At 37.4% G+C, this 18556-nt stretch overlaps 1 pseudogene; it reads right to left on the reverse strand.

Annotated features, from left to right (window-relative positions):
* Nucleotides 1–12288: 12288 nt before the first annotated feature.
* LOC101429216 (heat shock protein HSP 90-beta-like) overlaps nucleotides 12289–18556 on the reverse strand; it is a 38506-nt pseudogene continuing 32238 nt past the window's right edge.

An 18556-nucleotide genomic window follows, 5' to 3' on the forward strand; every position in this document is an offset into this window, starting at 1 on the left:
ACTATTTCGTTATTAACTTAATTCAGTGAAAAAAAATGCATTGGTCAAAGCAATTTGGTGACTTTATATGAATCTAGCAGGCAATGTATGAAAAGGGTATTTGTCAAAGTGATTATTTTGTTTTTTGAAGACCAGTATTAGGCATATTCAGTTGCGAAGTAGATTTAAAACCTGGAGAGAGTGTGGAAGAAAGCTTTTAAGTGTCCAGCTTTGTGATCTCTTCAAAATGTCTTTGGAAATCAAGATTACCTAGAATATGATAGTGACTTAACATCAATACAGATCAATACTATTATCAACTAACCCTTCAATTAACACATATATATAGCACATTAATTTGTGCCAAGCCAGATACCATATGCATGTCCAATGATCCAAATAAATTTAATTGAAAATTGATTGCTTTGAATAAGATAATCTAGTCAAATGTCAGTCTCCTCTTCCTCTGCTTTCTTCTTTTCTCTTCCTCTTCCCCCTCAACGTATTCCTCCTCCTCTTTCCTTTTCCTCATTTTCTTTTTCATTGGCAAAAATAGCAGAAGTAGGGCTATTATTTTTAGAGCAAATAATGAAGTTACTGCTCCAGTGAAAGCAATTTTTATCACTTATCTACCATTTCTAAAGCACTGTGCATGGCATGAGACATAAGGAAAGAAACTCTTCCCACTCTTAAAGCACTTTCAACCTAGTAGAGGAGCTAGGTATGGAAGTAAAGAATAATAGACATGGCAGAACAAAAGTAGTTGATCAATAGTGGTTGAATTTATGTGTAAAAATTTTGTGAATAAATGCCGTCTATCTTAAATGATTTACACAACATATTGAACATGAAAAGTAGTGAGGTTCATTGTCATCATTATTGCAATTTATTCTTGTCACTTCCTCTGTGGTTTTGTGGCATAACAACAGACCTAGGCTTGTGTTAACCATAAATTGTTCTCTTTCATATTTACATTTGGCTAGATTAAAATCTCATTTGACAGTTAATTTCAACTGTTGCACATCATAAAAACAGTGGACTTGAAGACTCTTCTTCTCTTTGGACACTCTACTTCCTAAATTCCATTTTCCCATATTCTGGGAGTACAGAGTAAGCACAATTGATCAGCTTTCCTGCATTCTCAGCCCTATTTGTATATTGATAGCTTCTATATTATTTAGAAGCAAAAACACCTTCAAATGGAAAGTTTCTAAAATCCTAAACAAGGTTTCTTATTAAATATTACAGTGACAACTGCATTAATGCACTCCTTGATTTCTTTGGGGGGCAAAGAGCATTTGGAACACAACATTTAAAGCTTTGGGTAAGTTCAGGAATCTATCAGTAGGTCTGACTCAACAGAAATAACTCAGGTTTACGGGCAGGACTCTTACATTAATAAAGAAGATTGTATTTCCAAAACACTCTAATGTTTTTTAAAAAAGTCTTAGAAAAACTACAATCCTGATTAAACAAAGCTCAAATAGAAATTATTCTATGACTAAATACTCAGCACAGGAAAAGACCTTGAGAGTGGCTCAGTTATAATTAACTGTGAAGATATGATTTTGGCAGGGTTGCTTCTTTCTTTAGAAAAACCAACATTTTAATGATGGAGCTTTGAAAAATAAATATGTTCTGGATATTAGATAAGGTAATTGAAAAGAATCCCTGGAGCAAGGAGAGTCTTCCTAAAATGCACAACAAATAAGACTATAGACTATGGAGGCACATCTGTGAATGGGATTATCTAAAATAATACCTCCCTGCACCATAAGATCTACTTCAGTTTAGGTACCATTATGAAATGGCCCTTCCCATGAGGGTATACAGTGGTCCTCCAGTCCTTCCAGCATGATGGAGAAAAAGATACAGGTGCTCAGGTCAGTGAACAGTGTTCCAAAGTTGAGAAAACAGGCAGAAATAATTTCCAGGGCAATATATAAGTAGACAGCCAGAGTTTTGCAAGATGCAGGCTCCTATAGACGTCTGTTGCTAAATGCTGTTCTTGGGTATGTTTGGGGGTCTGGTATAAGCAGAGATTGAGAAGTAAGGATTCCCTTATAGAGAAGGAATCAGTCCCCAAAGATGAAAGAAGAGAATGGAACTCAAACTAGATGAAGAGGACTTCATGTATGGCTGAAATGGAAATTTACCTTGGGCATTGATTATAACTAGTTCCTTAATAAAGCAGAACTGGAAAATGAAAAGTAATTTCAGAAATCTGCTATAAGTGGTGGTAAGGGTATACATTTATGCTAAACTTAACTCTGTAGTATTGTGAGTATACTAGGATGGATGTTTTAAACTTTCTCCACCCAATTCAAGAAACCTGACCTATTCTTGGAATGTGTTGTACATTGAAATTAAATAGCAAAAGGAAGTTTTTTTATCAATGTAAATCAGAGTGAGGAAGTTGATGGACATTTTCTGTACAATGACACAAAGAAGATCTGATGGCAGGAAATTTCTTTTCTGGAAAAGTTCTGGTTACCTTTGTAATATTGTGAACCAAGACTAGATGATGTAGAACTTGTTTCTTCTCAGTGCTTAGGATTTAAAGCTAATTGGGCCCTATTAATCACCAGAATCCATGGTATAAAGAATGACTGAAAGCCAAGCAGAAAAAGAGGCAGGACCTTGGTGGAGAGTGAGTGAGCACAAAGGCTAAGGCTCTGTGGATAAGGGTGTTAAAAACCCAAGAGCCGCAACCAATACTTTCTCTTAATTGCAAAGTTGACCATTTAGTGCACTTGAAGTATACAAAACTAATGTTCTTTGTCATATATAGCATTTATAAGAAAAGACTAGAGAAGACATGTCCAAATCCCAGGCACCTGCTAGACTTCAGGTGAAAGGAGAGAACGTTCTGTAGGTGTTACTGTGTGTTTGTAGCTAAGAGACAGAACATTTACTACAGGCCTCACCATACTCTACTCACTCTAGCTGGGACATGTGGCTAGGGTTACAGTAGCACTTTCAGAATAGCCAATCCCAAGTGTAGATTCCAACACTTTCAACTAATGTTATCTTCATACAGTTCTGCATTGCAAATCTTTCCAGATAGTCTTACAGGTATATAGGCTGATTTCAGTATTTCACCAAAATATTGATAGTCAAGTGGACCATATCAGATGGTGAGCAGTCCCCTCTAAAGAGAACTGTCTTCTTAAGTCTATTTCTCACAGGATAGGCTACATGTTAACTTCTTTGAATTGGCATTCCCAAAGCAAGCCTATTTGGCTTTTTGTCTCACTACTCTAATAGACACTTTCTGTGAAGGTGGAGGTGAATTAACAGGAATAGCAGTTTGTAGCTTTAAATATCAACTTTTTAAACCTCTCACTGTTGTGAAAATCAAATGAGGCACTATAAATAGAAGTGACTTGGAACACTATACTATGACTTCCACACCTAAGTCATTACTCTGTGGTTATTTAGGCCTCTTGGGGCAGTGCTTCATAGTGTTTGGGTGAGTTAGAGAAAAACACTCTTCTTGTTCCCTTTAACTTTCAGCCTGTCTTATTAATCTTTTTACTTATTGTAAGGAAGGTAGAACACATTTTATATGATGTGATGCAGGGTCCTGGAGAAATATCACTTGAGAAGCCACTGAGTTATTAAAATCACTTGTAATTGCTTAAGTTTTAGTCATAAAAGAACATGTATGGGAAATGAGAAATATGTGTCGAAAGGAATAAAACGTCTTGAAGAGTTTCAGTTTCACAGACTAAAAGCATGAATAAGACAACAAGCCAAAGTGCAAAATAATTTGTCATCAAAGGGAAGATGTTGGGAAGAGAGCTGCTGTGGCAGGTGGGGGACTTGTTAGGAAGCTTTGTTGGGTGGCGAGGTTTCAAGGGAAAGGAAGAGGAGGAAGTTCCACTGACATTTCGTGACGGAGCCAAGACTCAGAGCTGGGCAGGGAGAAGATAAAGAGCCTTTGTAAGCACAGGAGACAAAGGCAGGTGTGGGCAGGAGTATTGGCGAGGACAGGCAGTGAGTGGGCAATTAGCCCAGGGGCTGAGGGCACCTGGCATCTGAGAATTCTGCCCTTTCCTGGTGGGCCTCGCTTATCCTAAATTCTCTTTGGATGTTGTACAGCTTGGTTCTCTTTGTGTAATACTTAATATTATTTAGGTCTCCACTCTGATTTTATGATGTCAGTTTTTCATCCTTATTTAAAAATATACCACCTGCATTAAGAATACAAAACAGACCATTTAAGATACACAATAGCCCTTGCCTTACTGAGATGTGCTATTTAAGTATGTGTTTTTCCTTCATAATTTTGTCTTATGCTCACACTTTACCATATGCCTTAACACTTAAGAATGTAGTTTATATACCTAGAGACAACATTTTCTAACTAAAAACTAAAACAAAAACATAATGCTGAATGAAAAAAGTAAGATGAAAAAGGATTCATTCATGCAATATGTAACCCTTCATATTCATTTTTCATCATATAAAATTTATATAATGTCTGTGATTACATGCATACATATGTAGTTAAATACATGCATATGTGAAAACATGGTGGTTTCAGAAAAGTGGGCACATTTAGAGAGGGGAAGAAACAGATAAGTATGGGTACATTAGCTATTTCCATAATGTTTTTTTTTTCCTAAATGGAGATTTTACCCCTATGCTACAAAATACTGACATATTTAATATAGTTATTTTGGACATGAATGATTTCATAAACAATATTTTCTGTACTTTTCTGTATGTTTGAAATACTTTATATGTAAAAATTAATTAAAAATCAAAACAGACATAAAAAGCTTAAACCTTATTTTTCTAGTAGGAGCCTTCCCATCAAGCACAGTCTCAAATCACTCACCAGTCTTCACTATTCTCTAAATTTCGTAGTTGTAAGTTGAGAAATGTGTTTTATCTGACATTACATGGTAAGGATGTTACCTTTAAAACAATGACTTATGTATCTTATTATTTTATAAAGGATGATTCATGTGCTGTGACCTGAGTATGCAAGGGACTGGGAAATTTAGAAGATTACCTTAATTTTCTTGAAAACATCAAAATTGCTAAAAAAATTATATATAAGCGTTGCCTCCCATATACAGAGGTATGTTGTGGTAAAGGAACTCTGGGAGTAGGATCAGAAAATTGGGTTCTAGCTCAGTTCTGCCCCTTCATAATGTTTTCATTGTAGGCAAACGGAGAATGGAAATTTTTCCTCAGTATGGGTTTTCTCAGTAAGTGGCAAAGTAGCAAAGTGGTTAAGGAAGCAGGTTCTGAAGTCACACTGGGGCATGTAAGAGCAGGTTTAGTCCCTACCTTATGGATTCGCCTAAGGATGGGATAAAATAATTTAAGCAAATTCTTAGAACAACTCCTAGCAGGTGTAAAGGAACTCAGCTCAATTAATGTTAGTTATTAACATGACTTAGAAAATACTATGATTCAGTATGCTCAGAACTGTGTTATGGTTGTAAAAATTCATAATAAATGGTTCGTTTTGGTTTACTGATTGTAAAGGACTTTGACCTTAATTATTCCATTGCACCCTGATATTGAAAAGACATTTATATCAGTGTACTGGGAATAAAAAGTAAAGTACATGAGATAATTGCTAAACCATGTAAAGCTTCTATGAAGAGCTAGGTGATGAAGTTCATATTTAGGCTAGAGGGGGTCAGGGATGAGGCACACCTGCATGAGGGCTTGAGTTGGGTCAAAAATAATTCAACTTAACAACCAGCAAGATGTTGGCGGAGTAAGGAGCTTCTAGAGTCAGCCTCTGCAGTTAGAAAGCACCCAGAGCTCTCTGGAACTTGCTGAAGCACAAGTTTGGGGGCTCCAGGAGGCCAGAAGACATCCTGCCACATCCTTGAAAGAATGGAAGGAGGAGGTTGCCCACGTGCAGAGAAGACTCATAAGTAGAGTGCTCTACACTCCGGAGGCCGGTGCCCATCCTACACTGGAGGCACAAGCCACATCAGGGCTGTTCCGTGGCTGGAATTGAAAGCTCCACTTCCCCAAAATGGGGAGGAAAAGATGGTTGGCACTAACTTCAACCACTGATGAGTAAATTCAGTGGGTTAAAGTATACTCCTGAGAACAGGTAAAGTTTAAGCCTGTCAAAGTCAGAAAGAGGCCGGTAGCCGCTATCTTAACTTGGCACCTGGCACGAGGGGAAGCAGGGCAGACTGAAAATCACAGTGCTAGTGGGGACTGGCTTCTTTTCATCCAGGTCAGATTGCAGGTCTAGCCTAAGACCCAGTGCCACCTCTGGGAGAGAGAAAACTGGGGGCACTTGCGCCAGGCTCTCTGGGAAATTACTGGCCAAGCAGTAGAGGCCAGTGATTGTCCTACTTTGGCAGTGCAAGCTGCCCCAGGAAGTATTCTGTGGCTGGAATTGGAAGCTCCATTTCCCAAAAACAGGGGAGGAGGAGACAGTTGGCCACTGATTTTGGCTACTGATTAATAGACTTGGCTGGCTGAAGTATAACCCTAGGAACAGCTAGGGTATGAATCTGTCCAAGTCAGAAAGAGGCTGATAGCTGCCATTTTGGTCTACCCCCAGCCTGAGTAGAAGCCAGGACCAAAAAACAGTGAGGGTAGGAACCGGTTTCTTTCACCCAGATCTACCTGAAGCCCTAGGCTAGGCTTCAGCCCCTCTGGCACAGCTCCTCTGGCACAGAGGAGGCTGGCAGGCTCTGCATCAGTCTATCCAGGTATCTGCAAGTAACTTTGGCTGGCACAGACTAAATAATCAGAAGTCTACCAGGGCAATTGCAATCATCTTGGACCTGCATTGCATAGATTGCTGCCCACATCTGCAGCTACAGCTCCATCCCCACCCCAGGCAGGGGAGAAAGGGGCATGAAGCCTTATCAGTCTCTCTGAGCAACTATAGTCTAGGCCTGCACGACTTGGATTATTCCACATGGCTGTAACACTGTCATGGCAAAGGAGAAAGTTGGGAGAAGCTTCATCAGTCCCTGGGGCAATGAGTGTGGCTTGAGCTTCAGAGCTTATAGCATCAACTACATTCTTGAATCCTACTGTACAACCAGCAAGGGAGAAAGGGCAGGAAGCCCTAAACTAAAGAGAAAAACTATACTCAGAATAAATACACTAGTAAGCCAGATGAGAAGACACCAAAAAAAAATTACAATCCAAACCAAGAAATGGGAAGCTATGGCCCAGTTAAAGGAACAATATAAGCCTCCAGATGACATAAAAGAGTTGAGACAACTAATCATAAATGTTCAAAAAAATCTCCTTAATAAATTCATGAGATGGCTAAAGAGATTAAGGATATTAAGAAGACACTGGATGAGCACAAAGAAGAATTTGAAAGCATACAAATAGCAAATAGAAAAATAGCAAATCTTATGGGAATGAAAGGCACAATTAATGAAATTAAAAATCATTGGCAGCATATAGCAAATTTGAGGAGGCAAAAGAAAGGATTGGTGCACTTGAAGAAATGGCCTCTGAAAGTGGACATACTAAAGAACAGATGAAGAAAAGAATGGAAAAAATTGAACAAGGTCTCAGGGAACTTAAAGATAGCAAAAGACATGCAAACATATGTGTCATGGGTGTCCCAGAAGGAGAAGAGAAGGGAAAAGAGGCAGGAGGAATATTTGAAGAAATAATGGTAGAAAATTTCCCAACCCTATTGAAGGACACATATATCCGTGTCCAAGAAGCACAATGTACTCCCATTCAAAAAAATCCAAATAGACCAACACTGAGACACATACTCATCAGAACATCAAATGCCAAAGACATAGAGAGAATTCTGAGACTAGCAAGAGAAAAGCAATGCATAACATATAAAGGATACCCAATAAGATTAAGTACTGATTTCTTACCAGAAAACATGGAGGCAAGAAGACAGTGGTCTCATATATTTAAGATACTACAAGAGAAAAACTTCCAGCCAAGAAACTTATATCCAGCAAGATTGTCTTGCAAAAATGAGAGTGAGATTAGAATATTCACAGATAAACAGAAACTGAGAGAATTTCTATGCAAGACCAGATTTTCAGGAAATGCTAAAGGGTGTGCTAGAGCCTAAAAAGAAAAGACAGGAGAGAAAGACCTGGAGGAGAGTCTACAAATGAAAATTATATCAATAAAAGTAGCCAAAAGTAAAAAAAGTCGGGAAAATAAAATATGGCAGATAAAACTCAAATAGGAATAAACTTAACCAATGATGTAAAGCACTTGTATTCAGAAACAATGTTAAAAGAAATTTAAAAATGCCCTAAATAACTGGAAAAATATTCCATGTTCATGGATTGGAAGACTAAATATCATAAAGATGTCAGTTCTACTCAAATTGATATACAGATTCAATGCGATCCAATAAAAATTCTACTAGCATTTTTAAAAAATTTGAAAATATATTTAGCAAATTTATTTGAAAGGGTAAGGGGTTCTGAATAGCCAGAAACATCTTAAAAAGGAAAAGTGAACACTCATCTCCAGACTTTAAATTATATTACCTAGCTATAGTGGTAAAAACAGCATAGTACTGGCATAAAGACAGACATGTAGTCCAATGGAACCAAATTGATGGTCAGTGATTTTTTACTAGCCTGTCAAACCCACACAGCTCAGGCAGAACAGTCCATTCAACAAATGGTGCTGAAACAACTGGATATCCATAGCCAAAAGAAGGAAAGAGAATTCTTATTTCACACCTTATCTAAAAATTAACTCAAAATGGATCAAAAACCTAAATATAAAGGCAAGAACCATAAAGCTTCTTGAAGAAATTGTAGGAAAATATCTTCAAGCCCTGGTGGTAGGTGGTGGATTCTTAAAGGGCTACTGATGTTTAATATATATAGAAGTTTTAACTTGCTTTACTATAAAAGTGTGGAAATGTATAGAGTAGATGGTAACAAATAGTGAGTAACAGCTAGTTTATAAATGGGGATGTGGCTGACAATGCCAATTGACAGAATGCTAGAGAATAATCTAGAAACTGAAGAGCACAGTAAACCAAGATGTGGATGAGAATTGTGGTTGATGGTACAGATGCAAGAGTGTCCTGTGTGAGCTAGAGCAAATGTATATCACTACTGCAGGGTGGTAGGAATGTGGAGAAGCATGAGAAAAATACAACTGGAGTGGCCTATGGACTGTGGTTAGCAGTAATAATGTAATATGCTTGCATCTGTGTCAAAGCTGTACTGTGTTGATAATGGGGCAGTATGGAGAATGTGTGTTAAATGTACACTTTGGACATGATAACAATCAGATGACATTATTTTCTCTGTAACAAATGTTCCACCACAGTGTGGTGTATTTATAGGTGGATGTTGTTTGGGAATTCTGCACATGTGCATGTCTGTCAAAAAATATATTTAAAAAATAATAATAGTGTGGGTTAGGGGGAAAATACACCAAATGTAAGATAAGGACTCTAATTGGTAGTAAGATTTTGATGATATTCTTTCATCATCTGTAACAAATGTTTCACAACAATGCACGGTGTTGGTGGAGGCTTGATGTATGGGACCCCTGTATATTGTTATGTGTGTTTGCTTTGTAAGTCAACAACTTTTATTATACACTTATTGTTTATTTATGTTCATATATAAATGATATAGAGATAATAATAGGGTGGACTGGGGGAAATACTTTGGTTAGTAGTAATATTTTGACAATGTTCTTTAATCATTAATTTAAAATGTTTAACAACAATGCAAGGAATTGGTGGTAGGGTGAGTTATGAGAGTCTTGTATGATGCTATATATGTTTGTTTTGTAAGCTCACAACTATTACTATACACTTATTGTTTATGTATGTTTATGTGTGAATGATATACTTCCATAAATTGAAAAAAAATAATTCAACAATGTTGGACTCAGTGCCTTGTCCATTGTTTGCTTAGTCTCTTCTCAGCTGCTGTTGGTGCAAATGAACAGAATGGAAAAGAAAAGTTCCAAGTGCTTTCATCACTAACTGGAAGGGCACTGGGTTTTATGAAGAATCTAGCTTCATTATTTACAGTCTGGGGCATGGGTCAACAAATTAATTCTTAAGCAAAATGCTTATGTGGTAAAATTATTATTCCTCTCACTTAAAACTATGAATTCCATTTATTTCTAAAGCTCAAATACTCTTTCCAAATGCACGATTTACTTCTTAATCCTCCATGCATGCTCATTACTGATGTCCTACTTGGTGAGACAGTGTGCTTCTTACGTAGAATGAGGACAACAATTCAGCCCCTTGCAAAAAGAGAAAGGTGGGAGCTTACTGACCATGCTGTCTAGACCGATCAGGGGGAAGGCAGCCTCACTTACAGGTTCAGCTCTTTAGGAATCAGGTTCTAGAAGACTTTATTCATAGTGTCTGTCTGACTGGTTGGATATGTGGTGAACTGTAATGGCAAAGGTTCATAGGCAGGTGGGTTTGGGGTGGTCTCTGCCTCCCTACAGACTACTAGGCTTATTTTGTCAAATTACTTATCTTCTCTGGGACTATGCCCTTATTTGGAAAATGGAAAGAATAATAGTATTTACCTCTGGGTTTTTATGAGGATTAACAATATAATTTATGTAAAGTACTTATAAAAGTTATCAGTAAGTGTTGGCTTTGTGTATGACACATAAAACTAAATATATCTGTATTAATTTCATCCCATTTCCCTTTCCTTTTTTTCTATAAAGTAAACCAGAGCATTTCAAAATAGTGATATTTAATGTTTGGCCTTATTGTCTAGAAAATGTAAAGAGGAAATTCAAATCTCAAATAACTGAAATAAAAACCTAAGTCTCTAGTTGAATGAGAAAGAAGAATGCTATAAGCAGAATAGAATCACACAAAACGTCCTCTAAAATACAATCAAGCAGTTTAAACAGGTACAGTGTTTGTTTCCCCAATTCATATTTTTTTGTCTACATTTATTAACATATTGTTTCTGCAAAGATTACAACATTCCTTTGGTAATACCCTTGAACATTTCCTCTCAATATCTATGTTTTTGTTTTGCTTTGTTTTCTTTTACATTTTTCTCATGTTATGCAGTAGAAAAGGATTTTGAATGAAGAGAGTTTTCATTGAGCTGAGTCACGTCATTTCAGAAATCTGATTTAGAATACAAATTAAGATGATATGGCTCATTTTGGTTCCATACTAATCATTTTATTCATTTCATCTGGCTCTCTAGTCCATAAAACGAATCACATCTTTGAAATTCTTTCATCCCCTCTTTTTGCTGCCTTTATAAGGAAGAAGAAACACAGAGCACTATTCCCCTCCCCAGGAAGCAGCCACAAAGCACTGATAATTGACTTTTCTACATCTTGGCCCACTCTCTATTTTTCATGTAACATTGTTTTCAGGAGGTCATGGCTAGAAAGTAGCAGTTCCAAGGTGGCCCTGAGCTTCTGCTAGCCTGCGAATTAGGGGTAGCATTTCTGGCACTCAAGTTTTCTTCTATTATCTTTGTGAGAGTAAGGATATAATTGTGTACTCTCTACTTTATCATTATCATATAAGGGTTGTGAAAATGGATTCCACAAAGGAGTTTCAGTTTTACCAATGCCTTCTTTTCTGCATACTTGGTTACCATGATGATAGTTATAACTAATATTTATCGAGCGTTAACTATATGCGCGTATTGTTATACACATACTTTACCAGTGAGGGCAGTGAAACACAGAGATTAAGTATGTAGGTTGTGTCACACAGCTTATAAATTTCAGTGCTAAGGCCTGGAATAAAACTTTGAGTCTTTGAACTCTATAACTAACTCAGCAGAACCCACATTTGAAGTGTTCTTACTAAAGGTTGCAGTTGCCCAAGGAAGCTGTTTGTTCCCAGATGCAATTTGGATTGTGCAAGCAAGATGCTTTTGAGAAGGGGAACTTCCCATTTTGATCAGCCTTGTTTCAATTCCAATAGCATTATTATTTCTCATTTGCAGTGAAATTCACAGCCCTTTCAAAATCAGATGGCTTTAAGGGATTAGAAAAGGCATAGATGAGGACCTATTATAAAAGATTATTTTCTGAATTTATTATAAATTTCCCAGGCACATTCTTGGTATTTTTGCTGTTATAATGCCCAATTAATTTTTTATACAAAACTGCATTTCCTTTATTTTACATACTTTAATTTCAGAGCAAAATAAACAAAAAAATTCACAATACACAACATCCATCCAACCCCATTGTCTAATGCGATGGTACTCAAGGCCTTTGTATCCTGCCTTAGATACAAGGAGGAGAAGAGGGGAAAAAGCCAACAATACTAGACATCAACAGATGGAGCCAGATGGGAGAGAGTCACTCAGGTTATTGTGGGAGTCATGGGGACACTGCAGTGGAGAGGAACTGCTTATCTAATTCTTCCATGTGAGATGCCTCCTTGTCGCCCTCAACAGGGAGATTTCATCAGGAACAACAGCGCTGCGCTCCTCTGCTGCCACTTCATCTTCTTCAGTGACTAAGTCTAGCTTGATCATGTGGTAGATGCAGTTTGAGTGGGCGTGGGTATCCCTAAGGGAGAAGCCAGAGGGGAGCAGTACAGTTTCAAACAGCAGCAACTACCAGACCTTTGACAGCCTTGTCATTTTTGCCTGCCTTAGCTTTCTGCCACAGAGTCTCCATAGTCAGGTGGCTTGAATTGATCTCCAAGTACCTTTTGGCCATCATGTAGCCCATTGTAGAGTTGTCCCAAAGTGCTTGGGCTTTCATGATCTGCTCCATGTTGATTGTCCATTCATACATGTTAGTTTCAATGCAGCAGAGTGAAGTCTCAAGCTTATTGGAGATTGTCACCTTCACAACCTTTTAATCCAGTAATTCCTTCATGAGCTGGCAGAGGTTCTCAAACTTGACTTGCTCTCCTGCATTTTCTTCTTCTCCTCCTCTTCTTCAGGTAGCTCAGGACCTCTTTGGTAACCAAGACCAGGCTCTTTCCATCAAACTCCTTGAGCTGCTGTACTCAGTACTCATTGATAGTCTCAGTTAAATATACCACCTCAAAGCCCTTCTGCACTCGGTCCACACAACCAGATTTGGCTGCCTGTTCTTTGCTTTCACCAGTGATTAAAAAAAATGGGCTTTTGGATCTTCTTTGTATGAGAGCATATTTAAAGAGAGAAGTCATCTCATCTCTGACTGGGAGGTATGATAATGCGGTAGCTCAAAAGGCATTACTGGTTACTGGAGTCTTCATGGATTCCAACGTTCAGGTTTTTAGAGAATGCCTCAGAATTTCTTGTAGTTCTTCTTGTCTACCACCAGCTCAGGGACGAGCTTAAGTCACCCCTTGACAATATTTTTTTAATGATCTTCAAGATTTTGCTTTGCTGATGCATTTATCAGGAGATGTTCTGGGGCAGATCCTCAGAGTTGATTGCACCATGAATGAAGTTGAGGTACTCTGGTATTAATTCAGCACAGCTGTCTGTGATGAACACATGATGGACATATAAAGTTTGATGTATTTCTGTTTCTTCTTGTTCTCAAAGATGGAAAAGGGGGCCTGGTATAGAGAAGTGCTTGACTGCCAGATAGTCTTCCCAATCATTGGTAAGGCACTTGCAGAAGTCTCCATATTCCTTTTGGGACATGTCTTCAGGGTTTCTGGTCCAAATGGGCTTGGTCTTGTTCATTTCTTCTTGATCAATGCATTTCTTCTTAATCTTCTGGGTTTTCTTTCTTTTGTCCTTACCACTATCATTCTCCATATCTGAACCCATGTCTTCAGTCTTGGGCTTCTCTTCATCATCCTTATGTTCTTTCTCACCATTCTGTTCTGCTTTATCATCACTGATTTCCTTCTCTTGTTTCTTGTCCAAGTAAAGGGCGATAAGGTAGCCTATGAATGGGATGTGCTTCTTCATCACTTCTTTGACTCACCTGTCCTCTAAGTATTCTGTCTGGTCTACCTTAAGGTGAAAGATTACTTTGGTACCCCATCCAGTTGGCTTACCATGGTTAGCACAGTGATGGAATACCCAGTAAGGATATTGCTCAAGTCTCTTCCTCCTACTGTACTTGGTGTCCTTTCTCAGGCATCTTGAAGGGACTGAGTTTCAAGTGCTGAAGAGTTGATACGGACTGTGTCCAGCTTGCACGTGGCAAGAAGCCTGCATAGGGTTGACTCAAGACCCCAATTAATTTTAAAAAACAGACCCATTCTTTTAGGAAAATAAACAGCAAGTTGCTACAGAGACTTTTTTTTTACTCTCTTGAAAGATAGTAATGTGTCTATTGTGTATACACACTGAAATGTGTATATTTCATCATGTGTGTAAAGAATAGACAAAATGGTATTTTTTGGTTTGCTAGAAAAAGAACTATGTAAGAGCAGTAAATCACAGATATGAGATATGTAAAAGCAGGTAACAATGGAGAAATGAAAAAGGAAAGTGTGAATAAGAAATACTTAGAAGAAACTCCCTTTTCACCCTTAATCAGTAATCGGCAGTGAAATGAAAGTTTTTTTTTGTTATAGTTCAGAAGGATATGAGCAGTGAACTCATTTATACCATAAGGAAATATCTAGTTAATGATAACAGAGAAAGTGACCCTTCATCACTGAGTACATCTTCTCCTTTGTTTATGACACAAAGTAAGACATCCCATGGATGGTGGGATTTTTTCTTTTTTGCTTTTATTTTTTTTACAGAAATGTGCATTAATGAAAACAAATGTCCCTTTTCCCAGTTCTTGTGTGGAAACTATGCTGGGGTATAAAATGGTTTACTGGGCTATGATTTCCTTCAGTAATGTTGATTATTATCCATCCTGACAACAGCATGGGCTCCCAACAACTACCAGGGCATCTGGCAAGTCCCTCTTTGTTGATTTTCTTGCCTCAATTGCCTTACAGTTATTTACGTAATAAAACATCTGTGTTAAGACCTTAGAATATACTTTACCTAAACTGTGACTGCTATTATATTTAGAAACCTATAACTGTTTTTGAATATAAATTTCATAAATTGAAAAGCAGAGTGACATGAATGACTTATAAATATCTCTTTTCCCCTTGAAAAGGTATTTCCAAAATTCAGTATAACTAAGAAAGTAATATATGCTCACTCATCACTGGTGATTTGATATTTTCCACTAATATAAAATTGGTTTGCCTGTGCATATCAAAACTTCCAAACAGTGTATCATTATATACATCTAGAATTTAGCAGTTACTTAATTTGTTTAGGTAACAACATCTTATTCTTTATATAATATCTCTTTCATGGTTTTTAAACATTGTAACACAATTTTCTTTAAATCTCTTATAAAATTTCCTGCCAATGAATACTAAGTATACTCTAAAACATCATATGACCATTGGCACAAGTTGCCCTATATCACAATGTCTTATGAAAATTTTTGAATTTTTCCTGTCTCTTCCTTTGCTGTTGGCCAATTTCTCATGTTTTAACAGTTGCAGGTAACCAAGGTTTCTCTAAATTCTGACTTCTAATCTGTTGTGAACATAGAAACCAGAAAATTCTTGTCTGAAGTTAGAGTTAATAGACTCTGAGTTAGGGCCTGTCTTTTGTCTTCATGACCTTGATTTTAGTTTATTTAGACACCTATTTATATTTTTATTCCAGATACTCGTCCATATTCTGGATGGTTGAAGTTGCCAGACACATGACACTGATTCTTAAAAGACAAATAGCATAGAGGGAAGTGAGGAGGTGGAAGGGGGTCTTCGGGTAGCCTAAGCAGCCCTGGCAGAGGCAAGAAGGGGCACTGGGAGTATGGCGGGTCCTGAAAAATGCAAGTAGCTTATCTAGGTTGTACCTTCAACTATAAGAGAGAGAGAAGAAATGTTGGATGGGACAATAAGGGAGGCAGAATGGGGCAATAATAAGAGGCCAAATAACAAAGACTCTTCCACTTTGTGATCAGGAGTTTCAACTTTAACAATGAGGTGTTAGATGCCTCTCAAGTGTTTTAGGGAAGGCAGCATCATGATCAGTATTGCATTTTAGAAAGATCGCTTCCATGTCACTATGAGAAATTGTTCTTACCAGTGACTAAAGGAATCATATTTAAATTATATATTATATTAGGTGATGACATTTGATTGATAGCTGATAGAAGGGGGTTATACTTAAATCTTCTTTACAATATGATTTTTCATACTTATAGCTAAAAGAGAAACAAAACTTGAGCTCAACCTCAAATGCTACAATAATAGACTACTTCCTATAAGAGGTATAGGGAAAAGAATTACTTATCCTCTGTGTGACCTCTTCAGAAAGTTCCAGAGTACTTTGGTGTATGTAATTTTGGTATAGCAGAAAACCTGGAGACAGGTCCAGGGAATGCCCTCCTTTATGTAAAGCATAGCAACTGAGAAAGAATGCATAAGAAAATGTGTTTAGAAAATTGAGTTGAGCAAGCAATATAATGATGGGCTAAATGATAAATTTTTGAAAATGTTTCATTATCATTATAATGCATCTTAGTAGCTACTGTATTACCTTTTAAATGGAAAAAGAGGTGTCAAAAAGGATGGATGGCTTGCTTATGGTGTATACAACAATGACAGATATACAAGTAGGTGTTCACTTGAAGTTATGGAAGAATTTGGTCGTATGAATTGAGTTGTTCCCTTAGTACTGGTTGAAGGCTAAAACTCCAGGTGTACTATAATATATTTCCTGTTCTAAGAAGTGGAGGTAGAACTCTGAGAAATATTCTGCAATGTTGTGACAAACATGATAACACATGATGATGATGATGGTGATGATGATGATGATGATGATGACGATGATTTAGTTTCCCTGCCTACAGTTGTGCCTGTTTGTTTCTTGGTATAGAAACATCCTAAGAAAGTGTAGGAGGAGCTAAACATAGGAAGGTGATTCCAATACTTTGGTATTAAGAAGTTACATGAAATCATTCACTCCACTCCCTTAATTTTACTGACTAGGAAACTGAAGCCAAGAATAGTTAAAGGGCACTTAGTTTTCTTTGCACAGAGTTTCAATGCAATCTGCTTCATTCACTTCAGCATACTGTACATATTTCTTATGTACTAAATATCCCCTTAAACAACTGGCCCTTTGAGTTTCAGTCCCTAAATTAGTAGGGATAATGAGACAGAAAAGGACAACACCACTGAAATCCATTCCCAGGTGGATTCCGGCTTTGGCTCTACTTAGCAGCTTTATAGGCATCCTGGGGTAGGCAGACATTACTTGTTTTCAAAAGGGCAATTAACTCTGTTTTTCCTTTGCCCTCAAGTAGTGAAAGGACATAGTTAAAAACATCCAGCACCTACCAGTCTGCGCCACGTATCTTCTTGCTTATGTGTTTCTTTAGATGACTTCAGAGTTAGGCTTGGTATCATTAACTTCAGTTGACTGCTTTAAAAGTTTGATCACTCAGTGGTGACAGTGTCCTGTGACAATGCCCTATGCTTAGCTTCTGGGAGATTGGTGTCAGTAATCCAACACAGAAATATCTATTTTTGCCTTTTAAATGTATTTTTTTTAGTCTGTTCATCTTTAGCCCAAATGGGATCTTTACTTTTGATTAATTATTAAACTATTTTAGTACCATAGAATTAGTTTGTTTTAGTTTAATAAACTTACAGTGGTCTCTTTGCCTGACTAGGAAAAATTCCAAGAAAATATTAAGATGATCAAAAAGCATTGACTTATGATATTAAAATTGTATGAATTTTATGAATAAGTAAAATTATATGGATAGGTATGTTTAGTATTCTCTCAAAAATACATAGTGAAAAAAGGGTGGCTATCTCTGGTGTGCATCTGAGAGCAGTTCTGATGGAAAGCTTCCCCTTATCCATGATAGAGTACATTGAATATTTTAAGTAGTGAAATACAAATATTATGCATATTGTAACCATGAAAGTTGAATAAATTTTCTTAGAAGCATAGTTTCATGCAATATGTGAATGATGTGTATAATTCAGCCTGTCTAGATGAAACCAAGAAAGCTGAATCAGCTTAATTCTAAACCATCAACATCTGTGACCTTGGAGCAAATCGATGGGATCTATTCAGCTTGTCTTTGGGAAATAGGATTGATTCAACTTCTAATTCAAGCCAGTTAATATCTGTTGATCTCTAACTGTGTGTCTGACTCCAAGGATGCAACAAATGGTTAACTTTCTTGTCCTTCAGTAGTCATCCATCTAACTGAGAGCCAGATATATGCACATCGAACCATCATACTCGTTTGGGCTCTGACCATTACACAAAGTGGTAATGGGAAATAGCTGACAACCGAAGCTTAAAGAAAGCTGTGGGCCAGGGTGGGGGTGGGGTACATCACAGAGGAGATGAAATTTAAACTGGATATTTTAAAAAGATTGCCCTTTCTCCACCTCCTGACAAAACATTTGAAAATTCTGTGGAATCACTATCTTTCCTTAACTGATCGGCTTCATTTCCTAACATGTGAACAACTTTTGCTGTAGAGGACTGATGAGCTAAACTGACATCAGGATGGAAGAAGGAACAGAGTATGAATTAGAGTGGACTTACTGGTGTTCTGCTGGGGAACTATTGTGATTAGTAGGGAAAGAAATTGTAGTATTGATGTGGAGAAAGTGGCCACAGTAGCTGCTGAT

The sequence above is a fragment of the Dasypus novemcinctus genome, chromosome 5, assembly GCF_030445035.2.
Source record: "Dasypus novemcinctus isolate mDasNov1 chromosome 5, mDasNov1.1.hap2, whole genome shotgun sequence".
Classification (NCBI taxonomy): Eukaryota; Metazoa; Chordata; class Mammalia; order Cingulata; family Dasypodidae; genus Dasypus; species Dasypus novemcinctus.